The 15611-nt window shown below is 45.3% G+C and overlaps 1 protein-coding gene across 1 annotated transcript in view; it reads left to right on the top strand.

Annotated features, from left to right (window-relative positions):
* The window catches only part of SOCS5 (suppressor of cytokine signaling 5), a 167346-nt gene that overhangs the window by 104471 nt on the left and 47264 nt on the right, over positions 1–15611 (top strand). Inside the window, exon 2 of the transcript XR_004054406.1 lies at positions 2730–2834. The gene's annotated coding sequence lies outside the window, so the exon portion shown is untranslated. The remainder of the gene's footprint in view (positions 1–2729; positions 2835–15611) is intronic.

Raw genomic sequence — 15611 nt, 5'->3', positions numbered from 1 at the left:
CTGGGGGAGGAAAACCCCTCCAAAGCAGTGAACAGGACTTCCTGTCTAGGAACCCAGAAAATAAAAGATTCTTTTGTCTTCCTAAGAAATGCTCACTTCCAACCGTGAGAGGAATAACAAGGAGAGGTCAAGAGTCGAGACACCTGGTTCTGCCTTTCGACTTCCTGGGTGACCAAAAGCATGTCACTCAGCATCCCTGGGCTCTCTTACCCATCTGTGCATAATTGCTTCTCTCCACTGCAACTGTGACTCTGTGAACAACTCTGAAATGAGTGAGGCACAGATATTTGTCCACGTGTTTGTATTCATGTATGTTCATGATGCCTAGAATAGTGCTTGGCATGTAATACATACTCCACAAATGGTTTTGGGTTTTCTTTCTTTCTTTCTTTCTTTTTTTTTTTGAGACAGAGTCTTGCTCTATCACCCAAGTATGACCTCTGCTCACTGCAGCCTCCACTTCCAGGGTTCAAGTGATTCTCCTGCCTCAACCTCCCGAGTAGCTGAGATTACAGGTGCACACCACCACGCCTGGCTAATTTTTGTATTTTTGGTAGAGATGGGGTTTCACCATGTTGGCCAGGCTAGTCTCTATCACCATTCTGCTTGTTGGTTTTGCAGAGGCTATAGGCATTTCCCCCTTTCTTTTGTCTCTTCTCTCTTCCACCTTCCCACTCCCAATGTGATGGTGTACATCCTGGAGTTTCTCACTCAAGGGCCTGTCTCTGAGGGTCAGACCAAAGAGAACTGGCTTGTGCTGTAGTAGGAGGTTAGATCCAGGTTACAGCTGAACAAAGGCTGTCAAGCTTTGAGAGAAGTTATGAAAATCGGTGGAGAATCTCTCCATAGAAACTCTGCTGGGGAAAGATACAATAAATGTTTTCCTCAGCGTGGACTAGCTCCTGTGTTGACACATGGGGAGGGGCATGAACTCTATAGGCCCGTGAACAGCTCACAGGCATTGTGATGAGGCCAGCGGGCTCAACTAGAGATGCTGTGTGTGTGACCTGCTCTACACTGACTCACAGGTCTTTGAGGTTAAAGAGCTGCTGAAATGCAGTACTGTTGCCTGAGGACAGAGTGAAAGAAGCAGAGCCCTGCCTGGTGCCCTGAACCAGCCCAATGCATGGCTTTGAAAGAGAGAATAGAGAAAGGCCCTCACCAAACATACTTTTCCATGAGGCCCCGATGTGTCCTTCAGAAACCTCCTTACAGCCTTAGAAGTTCACCTAGGGACACCTTGGACACTTGCTTGGGTTCCAGCACAACTTCAATGGCCAGGTCAGTTGGGGCCAGGCAGGCAGGGCCATCAGCTCTACAACAACCCCTTCTCTCCTTCTGTCCATTTCACTATGGTCTCAGTTTGCAATGGGAGAAGAGTCATCACACTCTCAGCTGAGCCGCGTGTCCTCCAGGGCTTTCCATCAGGGCTGGAGCCTTTGCCAACCATCCCGCAAGTTCCATATTCAGTAACAAAGCTGGGTCCTTGGACCTTGTTATGAGCACCTGCAATGGGGGTAGGTGGAGGTAACAGGGAATGGATGTCATGATTGCGGTTTGGACAGAGAGGAGATAGGAACCTCTGTTCGTGTGTCTTACTCCACTAGCTTTGTCCATAGCAGTTGGGGATAGAAAGTGCTGATCCATGACTAACAGGCAATATGAAGAGTTGGGTTAAACTGAGCAGAACTGAGCTAAAGTGAGTTGAGTTGAGCTTAGTTGAACCAAGCTGAGTTGAGTTGAGCTGAGATGAGTTGACCTGAGTTGAGCTGAGCTGAGTTGAGCTGACCTGAGCCAAGCTGAGTGAAAATGAGTTGAGTTGAACTGAACTGAGCTGAGTTGAGCTGAGCCAAGCTGAAATAAGCTGAGCTGAGCTGAACTGAGCTGAGTTGAGCTGAGCTGAGCCGAACTGAGCTGAGTTGAGCTGAGCTGAGCTGAGCCAAGCTGAGTTGAGCTGAGCTGAGCCAAATTGAGCTGAGTTGAGTTGAGCTGAACTGAGTTGAGTTAAGCTGAGCTGAGTTGGAAAGACAAATCCTACCCTCTTATAATCCCCGGGGATGAGGCACCCTTTTCAATGCCAGAGATTGTTATTCTCAAAACTGTTTCTGGCAACTGAGAAAGAGTCATGCTTTACTTGTTGATGAGACATCCCCGAAGACCACGTCTGGGTCCTCTCTGGTCCTCAGAGGAGCACTCCCACAAGTGTTCCTATAAGGCCCCTCCCTCCAGCCAGCCCCTGGGACGCCTCCTTGTCCTGTGCACCTTCCCACCCCTGCTCCTCATCCCCACATCTCCTCTCTGCTATCACTCCTCTTCTCCCACGGATGGGAATGACTTCCCAGGGCCTTCTCCACGGGCACTTCAGGAACAACTCTGCTCCAAAAGCGTCTGCATTTACCCACCCATACATTATCTCCAATTGCCATGTTTGTCCCTGGCTCATTTTCCCTGAATAATTGTGAGTACTATGTAGGACAGTCTTGAAATTCTTTTGTGTCTCCCAGAATACTGAGTTCCGTATATAACAGTATATAATAGGTGCTCAATAAAGGCTTACCTCATATCTTATAGTGCACTTTTAATTAATTTATTTATTTGGCTTGGGAAGCCCAAGATCAAATATAGTGTAGTTTTTTTTTTTTTTTTTTAGGTTGTGTTAAAACAAGTATGCACTCAGCTTATATCTTACGATGGGATTACTGAGAAATGTGTTTTTTCTCTGACTCCAGGCTTGAGTGCTCTGAAGTTAATGAAGAGCAGTGAAGTAAGAGTGAGGATATTAGGACCATGCCTCAACCCTGCCACCAATTGGTGTGTGATCGAACATGAATCAGGTAACCTTTCTCCACATTTCCCTACCTGTGCAGCCGGTTAGCACCTACTCTTATGGTGTTGCGAGTGTACAATGGCCCAAAGTTTTGGATGAGCTTGTTAAATGCTGAATACATGAAGGAGATCATTATTCTAAGGGGCTCATGAAGAATTCGTTCAACAAAGCTGTATTGATGATTTACTCTCTGCATCAGCTCCCGGGACTGCAAGTATAAAAGTATTTCAGACCTTGCCCTTGGAAAGCCGGGGAGAGACTCAAATAGCTAACAGCAGGGTAAGTAAGCCTTATAGTGAAGTGCCAGTAACAGAGGGGAAGGAGGCAGGAAAGCGTAGGAGAGGGGGTGCAGAAGGGAGCAGCATTTGAAGAGATCTCAAGGAAGTTACCAGATGTCACCAGAAAGAAGGGGAATGGGCAGTAGCATATTCCTGAGAGCGTGCTGAAGGCTGAAGGCGTGGCAGGGCAGTGAGTGGTGCCTTGTAACTGCAGCAGAAATGATCAGGGTGATGAGGCTACGTGGAGGTGACCAGAGGCCCAAAGAGATGGCAGCAGTGGCTGTGAGGCTGCAAGCTCTGTTACTCGAGCGGGGTGTGATGGGGCGGGGTGTCGTGTGGGCTGAGGGAGGTTTTAGAACTCCTTGGGACTCTGGCCAGGTGCAGGCTGTGGCATAGCCTGGAACTACTGGGTAAGCGGGCAGCCCAGGCTCTCTAGGGAGCTCTGTAGGCCATGGGCAGAAGCACAGGGCCTGGTCCTTCCCACTCTAAGGAGCTGCAAAGACAGAGAAGGCCAGGGAGGACCCCGGGGCTTCCAGGTAGGAGGTAGGGAGGAGGCCCAGGGCCAGATTCTTCTCCTGCTTCCCAGATAATGTAAAGCTCCCTCTCCTCCCGGACTGCACTTGCCTTCCCTCTGCACGTGTTGAGTTCTTCCTGCCTCTCCCTAGCCAGGGCCCAGCTTCCACATCATTCTTCTGCAGGCCCTCCTTCCCCCCGCTCCTCTTTGCTATTCTCCATTCTCTATCACAGTTTGTTCCTTTCTGGGCACTTAACACAATTTATCTGTGTTGGGCTTTCTAGCTCTTCTCTCCCCACAAAAGTGTCAGTTCCATGAGGGTGGGGACTTCATCTCATCCCGAGGCATTGCCAGTGCCTGGCACATGATGTGTGGCATACAGTAGGCGCTGAATAACTGAATCAATGGTCTGGCTGTGCGGCATGACTTCAGGAGCATAGCATTTGGACGCACAGTATTGTCTCTGGGTTAAAGGAGGGATCCACATCCCCCTCAGTAGAGACCAAGAGATTGGGGTCTCACTGTTACTCTGCAAGATAAGACATTAAGTGTCAGCTCTCCTCCCCCTCTAGTACAGATCACTCTATAATCCAGAGTGGATTCAGTCCTAAATCCAGCCTCGTTAAAGGACACCCAGGCTAGGACATATAAGGGTCTCTCAGCGGACCCCAGCCAGCTACAGAATATGGGAAGAACAGGCTTCAATGGGCAAAAGCTGCCGTTTCCTTACTTAGCAATACATGTGTCTTTCTAAATAACAGATTTAAATAAGTAAGGCAAACTGTGAAAATCTGTGGTTAAAAATGTAAGGGGTGGGGTGGGAATAGAGAATCTAGCAGATGGTTGCCGTGCCTCCCTCTGTGACAGGTGGGATAGACTCATCTGCATGAGCACATCTCTAAAGGTCTTCTTTTTCATGGGCACATTTATTGGCATACTGTAGAATGAGCCCTGTACATTCAAACAGCAGAGTCGGCCCAGCCCAGAACAGCTCTGGAAAGGAAGACCTTGGCCTTGGCTGTGCCTCACTTATGACAACAGAGCTGCTCCTCATCAAAAAGAGGAAAAGGAGAGAAAATCAGAAATGCCTGGTCAAAAGTGTAGAGACCTGATGCAGGTGGGGCAGGGAGACCTGAAGCTAGTCCTTGGGGTGGGTGGCTGAGTCACAGCATCCCACACACACGCCACCTCCCACAGCCCCTTGGCCTTCTGCCCATACCTGCTCCCAGCCCATGGCTGGTCACTCTGCTTTCCAATGGCCAGAACCACACGCTGCAGTTGACCCTTGGGAAGACCCCACCTGGGCCACTCATTGGTTCGTGTGAAGAGTCTTCTGTCCCCAGCCAGACGGTGCCCTGCTTGGAGGCAGAGGCCAGGTGATGTCCTTCAGCATCCCCATGGCCAGTCATCAGCTGTGTCTGTCTAAGGCATTTCCACAGGCCAGGTCCTGCCACACTTGGGCACTTTTCCCAACATGCTAACAGTTTGGGGACAGGCTCCATGGGTGGAGTCACTTCTCATTAGCATTTCTCCCTCTGTGATTCCCACTGCCTGTCCTGAGCTGGCCCCCTCATCTGTGAGTGCAGAAGCCTGGCAGCCTGAGCTCATCTGCCCAGATGATGGCAGGGCGAGCTCTCCTAGGGACAAATCATGAGCTCAGGGATGCCTGCCGTGTATCCCGCTCATCTGGGCAGGCCCTGCTAAACCCTATGTATGCAGAATGGTGTTAAAGCCTTACAACCACTCCAGGAGGTGGTGTCCTCATCACCATCCTCAATCTTCATTTCATTTATAAGAAAACAGAGACATAGAAAGACCTTGGCCAAGGTCACAGAGTTGGTCGAGGTGGGCCCAGGATTCAAACTCCTCCAGTCCGACCTCATGCTTTCTGCTCTAAACTCCAACTAGGCTGCAGTGGTATTGTACACCCCACCCTGACTTCACCTGTTCCACAGTGTCACAGGCACCTATGTGAAGGCCATAGGACAAGTGCAGGCTCCAGGCAGGAGGCTGCCTCTTGGCGGTGGTACCTTTGGTCAAGTCACTGCTCCCTGCTGAGCCTCTGGGCTCTAAAATGGGGTTTATGATAGAAGCTGCCTCCTTAGGGGATTGGGAGGATTAAATACGCTCATCTGTGTGAGGGCTTGGAGCAGCGCCTGGCACTGGAAGCACTCAGTAACATGCATCGTTGCCACAGTTATTAATAATATGATTATTCCCACAGGAACCTTCCAGGTCTGTCTGTCTGACCTCGTCTCCTCTCCAGGAGGAGGCATCTGTGCATTGACTACCAACATCTCTCTTTTTAACTTATTGCTCCATCTCATTCTTTCACCTTCTCCATTTCTCCTCCCAACCCTGACATGCCATTGAATCTGTTTAATTCAAGCAAATGCTCAGAGCCCCAGATCCCTGAATGCGACAGATTGAGAGGGTGGGGGTGGGGGTGGAGAATGGAGGAGCTTGTGTAATAGGACATAAATAAACTTGCACATGCTCTTCTTTTTAATTGCAGATTCTATCCCATCACGGGGCAATTTTTATTTTGCCTTCTCTTGAATAAGTGGGAAGATGTTTTATTCATGTGCATCTTCCCAGCACGCAGCCCAGTAGGTGCTCAATGTGCGCTGAATGAGTCGGTACATTCAGTTTGGCTCCAGCCAACACGTATGCCAGGCGCTGTTGTAAGCGCCTCACATATGCGAGCTCATTGAATACTCTGGTGCCGTCTTAAAGCCCTGGAGATGAGCACTCTAAATTCGGGCCAATAAAGGAAATGTGTTTGGTGGCCACCCTCTTGATGGCACACCATTGAATCTCCAGCGTGAGCTGTGTGGCTCCCACTTCCTCCCCACTTGCTTGTGGCACTGCTCCCCTCTAACATTTAGGAAGAGAGTTTCAGCACAAACTTCCAGCTGGGTGAATGGTGGGGCCTGAGGGATGGTGACAAAGCTGAATACACACCTCAAGGGACTTCCACGTTTTCCAGTAGTGTTTGATTTGAACAGTGCCAAGAAACCCCCTCAGATCTCTGGAAACTGCAAATCATGGAGGCTTAACACACCATGCCACTGCCTGGCCAGACAGGCCTGGGTTCAAATCCCAGTCCCACCACGTATGGAGCCAATTCCTCGCTGAGCCACAGCGTCCTCCAGGGTGGAGCAGGGCACACACTGTGCCTTGTGGGGCTATGGGAAGATTACCCAGCTCACCGTGTGACATTTAGTGGGCACCTTCCTCACTCTGACAGCCAGCTGAGCACAGGCCACTAAGGAAAGAAGAATTCTGAGGGAGAGAGAAGAGGCCAAAGAAAGACAGAAAGGATGCCTCCTCTAAGAGCAGTCAGGCTGGGGTGGGACAGGGTGGTGGGCGGAGGTTGGCCGGGAGGGAGCCATTTACCGGCACAGTCAACAAACAAGGATTGGGTATATAAAGCTCAGCATTGTGCTAAGTGCTGAGGAAGTAAAAAGGAATTTTTATTTATAATTTATACCCCACCTACTTCCAAAGAGAATTTTGAAGGTGACTCACAATGAAAACCACATATGCAGCAAGATCACAAAAATAGAAATAGAAAATCAAATCCATGGAGATGAAGAATGGAAACCCACATTTATTTACCCCAGGTGCCCTGTCCTTGAATGCACTCCATCATTTAGTCCAACAACCCCATTTTACAGATGAGGAAGACAAGCAAAGAGGCATGTCCAGGGCAGGCAAAGGTGCAAGCAGGGCTCACTTCTCCAATAGGCGCAGGGCCCAGGATACTCTTAGGGGCTAAAACTAAATGTTTTAAAATTTCTTTTAAAATCAGAAGAAAAGAAAGGAACATTCAGGTTGAAAACAATGTTTTAACATATGATATTAATAGATTTGTCTCATGCCAACACAATGGTAAAATATATTTAACTTTTTTAATGAAAGAAGGAGTCCACAACTGTAAAAGTGCCTGGAGTCTACAAAAGTCACAATCCAGCCCAGGCCACAAACCCAGGCCTGCCAAACTCCAACTCTTGTGCCCCTTCCACACTTGTGCAAGAACATTTGTTGTCACTGAATGTAACACGCGAGTCAGCTCTGCAGCTAAAAAGAGGCCACAATGAGACAAATAATTCTTAGTTTCATAAAAAGTATGTGTAGTGACGTGTAGTGGGGAAATGGGAAACATTTACTCACTCTACAGTGCAATTCTGGGGAAAATATGTAACTTTTACAGTTTTCTTTCTTTTTTTTTTTTTAAGCGATGGGGTCTCGATGTGTTGCCCAGGCTGGACTAAAATTCCTGGGCTCAAGTGATCTGCCTGCCTCTGCCTCCCAAGTAGCTCACATTCTCAAGTAGCACATGCCACTACACCTGGCTAAAATTTTCTTTATAATGAATGTCTTCTTATCAGTTCCACTAGGAAGCAGGAGGGTAAAATCCTAACTTTTATCCAATTTGGTAAATTTCAAGCTTGATTCAAAATTGTCTTTCATAGATAATTTGGCTGACTCAGGTAAATGTCAGCCTTTTGGAGACTGCTGTCTCTGGCTGCTGAATCCCCGTGTGGCAGATGATTCTGACCAGAGTCTTGTACAGCCCAGGAGGGAGGCCCTTGGGTTCCCGTGGTATTGCCTGGATCTTCACAGCCTTCTTCCTGAGCCCATGATCGCTGTGATGGGATGGCCTCATCTTGCTTTCTGGGGCGCTGTGCATGTCTTTAAAAGCTCCCAACTTTCTAGGTTGTGCCCTGACACACTGGTGGGGAAGGTGGGGAAGGTGGGGAAGGTAATCATGGTAGTGGCAGAGAAGATCTCTGGTGCCTGATCTACCTGTTCCCTCTCTATCCCCCTCCCCCTTCCCACAGTCTATGAGGATAGAGGGATAAGCTTTCCTTCATTATCTTCTAAAATGTAGTCAGCCAGGCCTACCTCTTGATGTGCTAAATGAGGGTCAAAAGAATGTAGTAAACCTTTTCTCTCTCAACATCTAGCTTTCTGTCTGAGACTCAGACATTACTCCAATGTACAAGAAATTCCAGAACAACACGGTTTACAGGACATGAAAATGTATCTAAAAACAATTCCAGAAAGTATTAACCCCATTGCAGACACATGTTAGTTCAATAGGAGAGACTAACTATACTGACACTTAATTCCAAACATAATATATGAGTCCTTATGTAGGGAACGTCGAACAACATAATGAACACCATCTCCAGTATTTATTTGGCAAACCTTCTTCCAATAGCTGTTTGTTCTATCAACCCTCAATATAAGTAGACCAGAACATTAGGCACTTCTCTGGTGAAAGGGGCTGATCCTGGTGAGTCTAGTTGTGCTGTATCTGGTGTTCTCACATCTGGATGCAACTTAGACACCCCAGAGACAATAGCATAGCGTAGCACATATCACTTCTTTCAGCCAGTGCTAGGATGTGGGAACAAAGGCACAGTCCATCTCTCTCACCCTGGAGGAGGGCAGAGAGAGCTTCAAAAAGGGATATGGGCACAGCCAACCTCTCAGCCATCACAGTTTTTTTTTGTTTTTCGGAGTTTTTTTTTTTTTTTTGATGATTAGTCATGATTCAAAATATGAAACAGAAATGGCTTGGGAGTTCGAGGAGGAATGGGGTTTTGAGAGGAAATCTACTCAACCAATACGAAATGTTGGAGAAGAGATCAGACTCCAGGATCTTCTACATTCAGGCTAGAGATATGCAACTATCAAAAGTCTGGATATAGCTGGGTGGTTCATGCCCGTAATCCCAGCACTTTGGGAGGCTGAGATGGGAAGATCACTTGAACTCATGAGTTCAAGATCAGCCTGGGCAACATGGTGAAACCCTGTCTCTATGAAAAATACAAAAATTAGCCAGTCATGGTGGTCTGCGCCTACTCGGGAGGCTGAGGTGGGAGGAAACCTTGAGCTGGGGAGGTGGAGGTTGCAGTCAGCTTAGATTGTGCCAGTGCACTCCAGCCTGAGCAGTAGTGCCAGACCTTGTCTCAAGAACATAAAGTCTGGATATAAATTATGATTCTCAGTCTCACTCTAGAAAGCTGTGGGTAGTTGCTTGAGCCAGAAAGATGATTATGAGGAAAATCAAGATCTTTACATTGGAAAGAGATCATCTTGTCCAACCAGCCTTTGAGATGGAGAAAAAAAATGGATGGTTACTATCACTACTTCTATTAATATTGTACTAGAATTCCTACCCATTTCAATAAAGAAAGAAAAGAGCCAGCCATGGTGGCTCACACCTGTAATTCCAGCACTTTGGGACGCTGAGGTGGGTGGATCACCTGAGGTCAGGAGTTCTAGACCAGCCTGGCCAACATGTTGAGACCCTGTCTCTACTAAAAATATGAAAACCGGCCAGCTGTGATGGCATGCGCCTGTAATCCCAACTACTAAGGGGGCTGAGGCAGAAGAATCACTTGAACCTGGGTGATGGAGGTTTCAGTGAGCAAAGACCATGTCACTGCACTACAGCCTGAGCAACAGAGTGGGACTCTGTCTCAGAAAAAGGAAGGAAGGAAGGAAGGAAGGAAGGGAAGGAAGGAAGGAAATGAAGGAAAAAGTAAGGAAGGAAGGAAGGAAAGGAAGGAAAGGAATTAAAGAAGGAAAGAATGAAAGAAGGAAAGAAGAAAGAAGGAAGGGAAAAAGGAACGAAGGCAGGAAAGCAAAGAGAAAGGAAGAAGAAAAAGAAAAGAAAGAAAGAAGAAAGAAAGAAGAAAGAAAGAAAGAAAAAAAGAAAGAAAGAAAGAAAGAAAGAAAGAAAAAAGAAAGAGAAGAAAGAAAAGAAAGAAAGAAAGAAAGAAAGAAAGAAAGAAAGAAGAAAGAGAAAGAAAGAGAAGGCTGGGTACAGTGGCTCATGCTTATAATCCCAGCACTTTGGGAGCTTAAGGTAGGAGGATCACTTGAACCCAGGAGTTTGAGATCAGCCTGGGCAACAAATAGAGGCTCTGTCTGGAAAAAAAAAAATTAGGCAGGCATGGTGTCATGCGCCTATTGTATCAGCTACTTAGGAGGCTAAGGTGGGAGGATCATTTGAGCCTGGGCAATCAAGGCTGCATTGAGCCACAGTTGTGCCACTGCACTCCAGCCTGAGTAATAGAATGACTGCCTCAAAAGAAGAAGAAAGAGGAGGGGGGGGCGGGGCGGGGAGGAAAGAAAGAAAGAAAAAAATTAAGTCTTAAGTTTGGGAAAAAAGGAGACAAAACTATAAATATGTATAGACAATATTATTGTGAGAAGAGGAGGAGGAGGAAGAGAAAGAAGAAGAGGAAGGAAGGAAGGAAAGAAGGAGGGAAGGAGGGAAGGAAAGAAAGAGAAAGAGCGAGAAAGCAAGCAAGTTAAGACTTAAGTTTGGGGAAAAAGATAAAATGTTAAATGTGTACAGACAATATTATTGTGTAAATAGAAAATCCAAGTTATTAGACCAAGTAAAAGAGTTAAGCATGACTGCTGGGTATAAAGTTAACATGCAAATCATGAGTTTATTTCAATATATGAACAGTAAACATTGAGAAGATAAAACATTTTAAAGTGATCATTTACACTTGCAACACAAATGAAGTATTTATGAATAAGTCTAACAAAATGTATGCTAATTTTGTATAAAAATATAAAATTTTATTGAGAGACATTAAAGAATGCATTAATAATTCAGAGACATACTATGTTTATGGATGAATGAGTCTATATTGTAAATATGCCATTTTCCCCAAATTTATATGCAGATTCAATGCATCACAATAAAGATCCCAACACATTTTTGCATGTAGAATTTGGTAAGCTTATTATAAAACTCACATGAAAGTGCAATAATTATAAGAAAAACAAGGTGATGGAATTGCCCTACCAGATATCATGACTTATTATAAAGCCATAGTAATTAAGAGAGTGTGACATTAGCACAGGCATAGAGAAATAGATCAATAAAACAGAAGAGAGAGCCATGAACAGACTCACACATATATGGATACTTAATATATGACTGATTGCAGATTATAGGGCAGTGGGAAAAAAGTCTTTTTAAGAAATGATACCTGGGAGAGGGGGCGGGAAAGAGCTATAAGGGGGAAAAATTGAATCCCTATTTCACACCACATACTAAAATCTCTTTAATTTGGAATAAAGAGCTAAATGTGAAAAGTAAAACTACAAACCTTTAAAAAAGAGAGAGAGAAGCAAATACCTTCGTGGTCTCAGAGCAAGAGTTCTTTAATGAGATATGAAAGTAAAGAAATAGCTAGGTGTGGTGGCTCACACCTGTAATCTCAGCACTTTGGGAGGCTGAGGTGAGTGGATCACCTGAGGTCAGGAGTTTGAGACCAGCCTGGCCAACATAGTGAAATCCTGTCTCTACTAAAAATACAAAACTTAGCCGGGTATGGTGGCACACGCCTGTAATCCCAGCACTCGGGAGGCTGAGGCAAGAGAATTGCTTGAACCCGGGAGGCGTTGGTTGCAATGAGCTGAGATTATGCCATTGCACTCCAGCCTGGGTGACAAGAACAAAACTCCGTCTCAAAAAATTAAATAAATAAATAAATAGGTCCATGAAGCAGACTGGCATTAAAATTAAGCACCTCTGTTTATCAAAAGTTATTATAAAAGTTGGTGATATTAAGTTCTTTTAAATATTTTTTAGGTGTCATACTGGTATTGTGGTTATGTTATGAAGAGAGAGACTATCTTTTAGAGATAAATCCTCAAAATTTTATGATGAATAGTGTTTTAGATTTGCTTAAAAATAAAACTAGAGGAGCAGACATTGAAAAGGTATAAGTGAAACGAGATTGTCCATGAAATTGTAATTGTTGAAGCTGAGTGATAGGTACAAGGAGATTCATCATATTATTCCATCTACTTTTGTATATGTTTGGAATGTTATCATAAATTATTTTTGAGAGAGAGAGAGATCAAGGAGGGACTATAAAGAGATGAAAACAAACCATAAACTGGAACTACACATATAAGCAACGAAGGACTAATATTCAGAACATAGAAAGAACTAAAAATCAAGGGGAAAAAAAACAATTTTTTTTAAAGGTAACAGACAAGTCTGAAAAGTAGAAATCCAAACGGTGAAGAAACAAACAAAAAGCTCAACTTCATTAATAATCTGGGAGATAAAAATGTAAACTGCAATAAGATACCATTTTGTACCCCCCAGATTGGAAAAATTAAGTCTGTACTACCAAGAGATGACAAGGATGCGGATGCCTCTGGGAGCATAAATTGGTACAGCCAATGTGGAAAGCAACTGGATTTGATCTAGTCATGTTGAAGACCATGTCATCCAGCAATTTTATTCCTAGATAAATACCCTAGGGCAACACATGCATTTGTGTACCAGGAGACAAGAAAGCTTTACAACAACGTTGTCAGTAAGGACCAAACACTGGGAATAACTCAAATGTCCATCAAACATAAAATGCATTAACTGTGAGCTTGTCTCAGCAGTGAAAATACATACAATGAAACTGTAGCTATGTTGACCAAATGAAGCAAATCATCAACGAATGCATACAGTATATTTATTTCCAAGTTTAAAAATAGACGAGTAGGTTAAACTATATGAAGCTGTATGAATTTGCAGTTATTCAGCTACTTTTCTCTTACAAATGGCATTTATCATTCACTCTAATACTGTTTAGGGTGCATACATAAATGGTAAAACCATAAAGGAAAGCAAGATTCAATCGGACTTTTTCTGATTAACAGAAAAGTCAGGATAGTGTTACCTCTGGGAAAAGGAAGGGAGATTTGACTGAGGAAGGACCTGGGGTGATGGAGGTGGGGAACTTTACAGGTACTAGCAATGTTCTAGTCTATATATTTATCTCATGAGTGGTTACAAAAATATTTGCTTTATTTATTTATTTATTTATTTATTTTAGAGACAGGGTTTCACTCTGTTGCCTAGGCTGGAGTGCAGTGGCAAGATCATGGTTAACTGCAGCCTCCAACTCCTGGGCTCAGGTGATCCTCCAGCCTCAACCTCCCAAGTAGTTGGTGCCACTGGCATGTGCCACCATGCCCGACTAATTTTTTAATGTTTTGTAGAAATGGGATCTTGCTCTGTTGCCCAGGTTGATCATGAACTCCTGGGCTCAAGTGATCCTGCTGCCTTAGCCTCCCAAAGTACTGGGATTATAGGTGTGAGCCGCCATGTGCAGCCAATATTTGTTTTATAGTTCTGCTTTAAACTATGCATATGTTTTATGCATTTTAAATGATTTTATTTTTTAAATAAAAAGAGGAAATAACATTTTAGATGCCAGTTCTGAACTCAGGACACACCAGCCAAGCAAGAGATCAGGGCACAGTTGAGAGGTAGAGAGAGCAGGCCCCCTGCTGCTGAAGGATAGGGGATTCACATCACAGATGACCTGTAATGGTCACTCCACACATGTGATTTGTCTTGCTCTGTCTTGTTTTTCCCAGATAACAATTGCTAATATAATTATTATTCCACTCGGAATGCTGAATATGGTAAATTTATTTATCCGTGGCTTCACTTATAATGATATATAATAAATTACTTAAGTGTGTTTCCCCAGCAAAAGGCAAGGACTGGGACATTTTCATGCTTGTACCAAACCAGAGTGCCTGACACTGTAGATCCTCAATTAAAAGGTCACTGAAAGCATGGACTCCAGATGACTGGATGGACAGGTAGATGGATGGATAGACATCTTAATGGTTGCAGGTCTTTGTTAAATAGGGGATTTTATTTTCAGAACTAGTGAAGGGATTTTTTAAGCCTCCCATGGGGAATAGAGTGGTTTTATAAACATAAAAGTGCTAGTGTGGTATAAACAGAGACTGCAGCATATTTAATGATTTAGTGAATAGGACAACACATTCTATATTTTGAGTGCTCCGTTATGTCCCTGTACTATTATGCTGCTGGGATTTGTCAGCCACACAGGGTGTGCCACCTCCTTGCACCGCTCCAGGGCACTTGTTCCCTTTGTGTTGTAGGTAAATCGTGTTCCTGGAGTTGTGCAATGGGCGGGTTCTGAGCCCACCTTTTTTGGGGAGGCTCTGGAGCAACAGGCACAGCGATGGGCCCAGGATGTGAGCTGAGCATGTAGGCTGGCTCAACACACCTCCCACCCCCTTGTCAAGGATGGCAGCACTCAGATGACATGTTTTGGGAAACATTTTCCTTCCTCACTCTTCTTCCTTCTGTTTTTGTTTCTTCTCACCTGCTTTTCTCCCGCCCTTTTTCCTCCTTCTTCTCCTTTCTCTCTTCCTCTTGCCCCCTTTTCTCTTCCTTCCTCTTGCCCCCCTCACTTCTCTCTTGGTCCCCTCAGCCTCTCTCTCTTCCTATCCTTGTCCTGTCCTTGTCCTTCTTTTGTCTCCTTCTCCTTCCCAACCCCCGCACTCAGAAGCGATCTTTCAGGTCCTCTATGTCTATCTCCTACTCTCAGTCGGATGGCCCAGCAGTAAAGACCTTGAAACTTAATTCTGCAACCCTCATCTCCCCTCCCCAAGAGACCAGCTCTGACTGTGGTTTTTAGGACGGCCAGTTTCCTCTGGGACCTTCACCCTGTGAACTCCCCACCCCACTGCCACCCACAATGTGCAGACCCCTCTGGGTGGCCTGCAACCTGCTCCACTAGGTGACCACAAAGCCCTTTTGAGCTGGCTTGGGAGTCCTTTCCAAAGCTGGAGGCAGGAGAGGGACCCTCTTTTTACTTCGAAATGTATCCATCCTTAGCTCCGTGAGCAAATGCCCCGCTCTTCCTGGACCCCACAATAGAAACACAGACTTTGGCTGCCCTTCTTTTCACCCCTAAGGAGGGCTGCTTTTGTGCTAAGGGGCATTAGAAGATCATCCTCTGCCAGGAATGCATAGATGCTTTTTCTCTGCAGACTCTGCCCTGAGCTGATTTGACCTGATTGACTGGAGAGGAAGGGATTGTGGAGCAGAGGGGGAGGAGCATAGTTGGAGGGGGCTGGGAGAGGGAGGGGGAGAAGGAAAGCTCAAGTCTAC

The sequence above is a fragment of the Rhinopithecus roxellana genome, chromosome 17 (assembly GCF_007565055.1).
Source record: "Rhinopithecus roxellana isolate Shanxi Qingling chromosome 17, ASM756505v1, whole genome shotgun sequence".
In the NCBI taxonomy this organism is placed as follows: Eukaryota; Metazoa; Chordata; class Mammalia; order Primates; family Cercopithecidae; genus Rhinopithecus; species Rhinopithecus roxellana.
This window is presented reverse-complemented; position numbering and strand designations above follow the sequence as displayed.